Genomic DNA, 6815 nt, shown 5'->3' on the forward strand with positions numbered 1-6815 from the left:
AATTAAATTTTTATATTTTTTTGTTGAAAAAATTACTCCACCTCGTCTGGCATTTAAACTCACAGAGATTTTATTTTCCAATTTTTCAATTTCATTGCAAATCAGTCAAACTGAAATGCCAAATCAAAACCACAGATTCTTTAATAACTTTATTGCCTTAATTATTCAATTATTGCCAATAAAATTTAGTTTATATTTTTTTTATGCATTTGCTATATTGGCTAACCACTTAATTTGTGTAACAAGCCACTTTATTATGGTTGTGTTGTCACATGCTTGCTTTGAATTGAATTCTTTATTTGCGACACGCCTCTATTTGACTTTGACAAGTATAAGTGTTGTTAACGCAGTTATTTACTGCTTGTCAAACAGTCGTTTACTTGATAACGGTGAAGTTACGTACCATAGAGTAAACGAGCTTTGAACAAGTGTATACCGTGATAGGTCAGTTTAGGGTAGGGCTTATCAGTCATATTGCAAATATTAATTATAACAACTATTTTGCATGTTTTCTTTTGACATAGAAGTTCTTTGACAGATAGCAGACAAATCAGCTGTCAATGCAAAAATTTAATTAAAAAATATATATATTATTAAAAATAATTATTATTATCATTGAGTTCCTATGTGTCCTTGAGGTAGAAGGAAATTAAAAAGGAAAGGTAAGCAGGGACATCTAATTGAGCACCCTTATGACTACTAGCGAGGTTCAGTAAACACGAATAGCTTTCAGAAAGCATTACCATCRCATACTTGAATTTATTTCTGGTCATTGGTATAAATATCAAAAAGCCAATTATTTTATTATAGAAACAAATTTAATTTCAATAATTACCTACATATTTACCGCTTTAGGAAAATAAGTATGTACAATTTAGAAAATGTAATTGGCGTTGATGGAGGCAAAAATAAAAGTAAAAATAACGGGTGATCCAAATAGAGGTACTTTTTTCAATATGCTCTTTTAGCGTACAAAGCGTACAAAATACAGCTTGTGCAAAAACTGAATCCGCTCACCCTTCCCAAGCCATATCGCTCCGCGGCTCTTGCAAAGCTCCATGAAGATTCGTCGCTTATAGCCAAATTTTGTTCAGCGATAAGATCCATTTCAGTCTCAATGGGTATGTAAACAAGCAAAATAGCCGCACTTGGGAAGAAGAACAACCTGAAGAGATTCAACAGCTGTCATTTTATCCTGAAAAAACAACAGTTTGTTGGTGTGATTTGAGCCGGTAGAATAATCGGTTTATGCTTCTTCAAAAATGATGCTAATGAGAACGTAACCGACAATCGCGACCATTACCGATCCAGGTTAACTGACTTTTTGATACCTAAAATTAAAGCTCGCGATCTCAGTGACATTTGGGATCAACAAGAATGAATGAACATCAATGAATTTATTGAGAGAACACTGCGGTAAGCAGATAATTTATGGGTTTTAGACGGTCGATTGGCCTCCAAGATGGTGTGATACCGTTACACTATTTCCTGTGAAGATATGTAAAGTCTAAAGTCTATGCGTACAATCCCGAAAATCATTATGAAAATCATTCGCCAGTTACCAGTCGAAATGCCCGAACAAGTCATCGAAGATTAGACCCAATGGATGAACCACCTGACAGGTAGCCGCGGTCAACATTTTAAAGAGATAATCGTTAAACAATAAATATCAAAGAATGTTATTTTGAATGATAATAAACATTCCCCGCTAAATTTGAAGTTTTTGTTTTTTCTTTACAAAAAAAAATAGGAAACCTCGAACATATTCCATAAAAAAGCAGCCAGGTTTTGCTGTATGTTTGGTTGAATCGGTATCTATGCTGAGCTGTTCCGCCTCGACCAAACTCTTAATTTGTACGGTCAACAAATGCATCGTGTGAAGTGAGCAATCGCCCAGAAGTAGCCAATTTTCAACAAAGGAAAGGGTTTGGTGTCAGGACAACAAAAGGCTACACACATCGTTAGTGATCCGCTAGAAGCTCTAAGTTGAGAAGTTCTAACGCAACAACCTGGCAACACTTGATTACAACCTRTCTCGGTCTAGGGCGCATGTTTCCCCAGGTGAAAACGTCGCTTCAATGAAGGCTTTGTAAATCGGCTGKCATAGTTTTTTGCCAATTAGGACAAAGGTTTCTATGAGAGTGGCATTACCTTCAAAATAGCAACAAAACGTCGCATAAAACGATGGATATCTGACCTAAATCGAATCGGACTAACTATTGATAACTGATAGCAATTATATGCGTCTTTGGATGATCATCCTAAAAATAGTTTTTAATTAACTTAATTTATTGTTCCAATAATTTCAGCTATTTTTTTTTCTTAAATTAGTAGTTATTAGCTTCCTTGCTATGCAATATCAAAACCTTAATATTTTTGTAAAAATGTAGCTGCAGCCTGAATATATGCATTGTTTCAAAAGCTATATAAAAATCATATAAATATATTGAAACTAAAGTAAATTTTAAAGATAGTTTTTATATATAAGATATATAACTTCTGAAATAATTACTAGGAGTCGATAGACACAGTAGCTTGTACTCCATTCTTACTATAAGATTTAACAGTTTGTATATTTTCCTAATAAAATAATAATAATAATAGTRAAAATTACTAAAAGTTACAATAAATAAAATGTATACTCACAACGCAAGCCTTAATAGACTTCCAAAAGTTCCTCGCAAAGTCTTCAATCTTGCCGCTTTTTCTTTGAWTCTTTGCCCTGTTACAGTTTCTCCGTTTGACACAGGCAAACGAAATTAAACAGTTAAAATTAATCCTCTATGATATTTTATATTTACGTTTAAACTCAAAAAATACAGATCTAAAGACGAAATTTCACTTTTTTTTTTGTTGTCAATTTCACAAACTTTTCAACACGTTCAAACTATAGCTCGGGCTACCGCTTCGGCTGGCTTCGGTAAAATACACACTCGACTGAACGAACGATACATCGATTGTCGGCAAYGGATGTAGTTTTTAATCAAACGAAAAATGGACGCTCAACAGTCACATTGCAGATTATATTTTAGGTTATGGGTACCTTAAAAATCTTGCGAAAGTTACACTGTGAAGAATTGGGCGCACATATAAAGAGCGCGTGCGCGATTGATTATGTTATGTGGCGTTCGGTGATGAATGTTATCGATAACGCTTAATTTAACGCTTAAACGTGAAGYGTTGTTAACTTTTTAGCGAGATTGCAAAGCGTTTCGTTGCTACAAACCGCAACAACTGAACGACCTTCGTTACTTTTCCGTTATAATTTTCATACACTTAAGCACTCCAAAATCACACACAGCTACTATGAGCAGTTGAGATAACCGAAATTGATTTCGAATTTTTCGGCACAAGAATGAACTAATTTTGCACGTTCAGTCGCCGCTTAGCGTCTTCTCTCTCTCTCTCTCTCACACTCACACTCGACCGTTGTTCACTGGCGGCGCAGCGCTTACTTTAGCTTGATTTTTTTCTTGACTTTATATTGGCGATTACGTTGATCTATGGCAAAATCATATCGCGATCTCTGCACATTTTCGCTATTCAAATTGTTGTCGTACGTACCGATTAAACGGAAAACTCTTAACGAATACGTTGTGACAAAAGTTACAGRGCCAGTTGAGGAGAAGTCACCACGGCCCCGCGTGTAACCTCTAAAACACTCCGAATGCCAAATGGGTAGGCGGCTGGCGCTTTCGCTGCTGTTGTTGGCGATTGACAATAGTCTCGCCCGAAATTTCCCTTTATGGACCGGTACCAAGCTATACCACAGCTATGATGTCTTTGATGAAACCGTTAGGTAACAACTCAACAATCAACAATGCAAGTAATTAGCGCAAATGTAGTAATCTCTTTGTGCCGTGGCTGAGCGTGTACGGCTATAAATTGCCACTAACCGCTTCGATATCGTAACGATATGGGGTTGTTATCAGCTAAGTGCTGCTAGTCGAAATGTCTAGCTTACCGCTAACGGTATTGCGTTTTATTGATTAAACGACTGTGTGTTGCACACGAACGGTGGGTGTTGTCGTCAGCGCCGTTGATTATGCTCGACRCAGTCAATGGCGGCGTAATTCAAGCTGCTTCGAAGCGGGTTTGCTTATCCGTATAGACGCGGTATTATCCAGATGTGCAATTCGACAAATGCAATATAAAGCTCGTCCACTATGTGCYGGCGATCGCCAAACGCAACTGGCGAATTTCCACAGAAAAATGGCRCAACTATACGCCCACAGCGTGCTGCTAACGGCGCTTTTGTTTTTCACTTTTCTATTTTTCTATATATCTTCTATAGTCGGCTTTTAGGCTCTCAAGCGTTGCGAATACTAAAGGCTTGAAAACTACGTTGCTACACTTCTCTCTTACTCTCTCTCTCTCTCGTGCTCTCGGCGTGAACGCAGGCGTATTGCTGCTGCTTGCTCCCACTATTCGCTCTCTAATGCACGGCGCTAGTCACGCACACGCACTATCGGGTTCCGCGTACTAGCCTACGATGTGTTCTTCAATGTGTACCGGGTGTATTCGTATGTGTTTGTGTGTGTCTATGTATGTTCGTGTTTGTTGTTGGTATGCTTGTTCTTTCACTCCGTTATGTTTTTGTTGGTGTATTGATGGTGATGCACTCGTTTCGCGTTCGTTGACGCGACTCGGCTGGACTCGTCTCTGCTTGGCTGGCTCGGCGGCGGAAAACAATCTACGGCTGTTTGAGGAAATGTGTCGACACCAGCCGATATCTTAGCATGGGGGGTTTGTTGTGTGCGGTGTGGGGGTGTGTGTGTGTGTCTGTGTGGGTGTCTCCTGACGTTAGTGGCGTGAATTTACGCTACTTTACAACAGTTTTTTACACACATACTAAAAAGTTTTTCAAATTCTCGGTATTACACACACAACGCGACGGCTGCTTAGTAACGTTGCACGAAGTTCACTAAAGGCTGGATACGATTGTTCACAGTTTCATGTGCGCGATTTTGGCACTTGATAGTTTTTTCTGTTGCTCTTTTGCTTTACTTCAATTAATAGAATATTTTTCAGTCACTTTTTGTTGAGTTTTTAAACGCAAACCATGCGGCAATAATCTCAATGACTCTTATTGGCACTTTGTTCGGAAGTCCCGTTATCTGTAAGATTAAAAGGAATATATGTTACATAAGTGTTTCGTAAATATATATGTACAAATGAATATTTATATTTATTTTACATAACAAAACTAGTTTTATCGCTTGATCTTAACAATTAATTAAGTCAGCGCGCTGGCAACACGATTTTTTGAAAGGTTAAGTTGGCTAGAAGACTGAGTCTAAAATTAGAAAGTATGTAGGAAGTATGAAACGAAGAATAATTTGTAAACCAAACTGATTATAATATTAAAGCGAAGTTGGTCTTTTTTGATATTTATAATTTTATTACCACGCACAGTGGCACGATTTTCAAGGTTAAGCGAATGGAATTTTTTATACAAATTATAATTATAACCTGAATAGAGTACTTTTAGCATATCACGAAGTTTGGTACAGACGAAGAAGCGTCGCAGACCCCAAAAAATATATTTATATGTATAAATTATCAGCATCGTGAACTCTATTAAGGGAACTATATAGGGAACTTGTCCCTCAGTTTTTGAGATATCGAGTTGAAATTGTGTATATTTCTTTTCTCCACCAAGCAGGTGCTGATTTGTCGGAATCTTCGATATTGGATCACTGATCAAAATCAAGTTCWTGTGTAGATTTTTTCACGAAATTTGGCATGGAGTATTAACTGAACCAACGATACAATGTTCGAAGATATACAAACTGAGCGATCAGAATCAAGTGTTTGTATGGAAAACTTTTCTATTTGACGAAGTGTCTTCAASAAATTTGGTACAGGTAATTACCTAAGGCAATTGTGCAGGAGGGAGTGTAGAAGTTCACGCAAGTGAGGAAACTTCTCTTATCTCCATTTTTTTGGGAGAACAATCAGCCTGCTGTTTTTAACTCGGCTATAATCGCGTAAACGCTATCTACGCCAATTAAAAGAAGAATTGTGCAATCTCTGAAGAAATTGTTCAGATAGGATCACTACAACTAATAGCTGTCATATAAACTTAACTATCCGCTGTCGGTTATAACCACTTTATAACCAATATATAACCAATTTTTATCCCAATTGTAACCTATATATAACCAATTTATAACCAAAACTCAAATTTTTTTTTCAATATGAGTTTAGCCTGTAAATTTAAGAAACGTTATGTCACGTTATTTTGCTTTTAGGTGACGAAATATACTTTTAATATCAAAATAAGTAGTGAAAGATTTAAAATAATAAAGCCAKTTTCTGTATTATTTCGAAAAACACCTTTTTAAATAAATTTTTTTAAACTATTTTTGGCAATACCTACAGATGTACATATTCATATACTTTGCATCCAAGATTTTTTAATTTTTGAAACCTTCTTTCAGATTAGAGCTGAAGTTACTCAAAACCAGTTAAGTGCAAAGGGTTGTTCAAACTGTAGATCTGAGAAATGTTTTTGAATGATTTTTTTTTTCGTCCACACATTACTCAAATTTGGATTCAGGCTTACATGTTGGCCAAACACAATTATTTTTTGCATACAAACTTTTAAAAATATGAATAATGAAGGATATTGGAGAAGCTAGAGATTGCGTTTGAAGAATTGAAAAACTGAATTTACTTCTTTATTTATTTATACTTTGTTAATTTATTTTAAAATAAAATGTTTTTTTCACTAATGGACTCTTTTCGAAAGGTTTTGGAGTTCGAGAACTGCGAATCAGAAACATATTTTCACAGCAAATGTATTCTAGACT

The 6815-nt window shown here is 36.2% G+C and overlaps 1 protein-coding gene across 3 annotated transcripts in view; it reads right to left on the reverse strand.

Annotated features, from left to right (window-relative positions):
• LOC108971829 (protein FAM13A) overlaps positions 1-6815 on the reverse strand; it is an 88969-nt gene that overhangs the window by 43748 nt on the left and 38406 nt on the right. For all 3 annotated transcript variants that reach the window (XM_018938135.1, XM_018938136.1, XM_018938137.1), the window contains one exon: positions 2647-5117. The gene's annotated coding sequence lies outside the window, so the exon portion shown is untranslated. The remainder of the gene's footprint in view (positions 1-2646; positions 5118-6815) is intronic.

This window comes from Bactrocera latifrons, unplaced genomic scaffold (assembly GCF_001853355.1).
Source record: "Bactrocera latifrons isolate USDA-ARS-PBARC rearing strain unplaced genomic scaffold, ASM185335v1 scaffold_36, whole genome shotgun sequence".
Classification (NCBI taxonomy): domain Eukaryota; kingdom Metazoa; phylum Arthropoda; class Insecta; order Diptera; family Tephritidae; genus Bactrocera; species Bactrocera latifrons.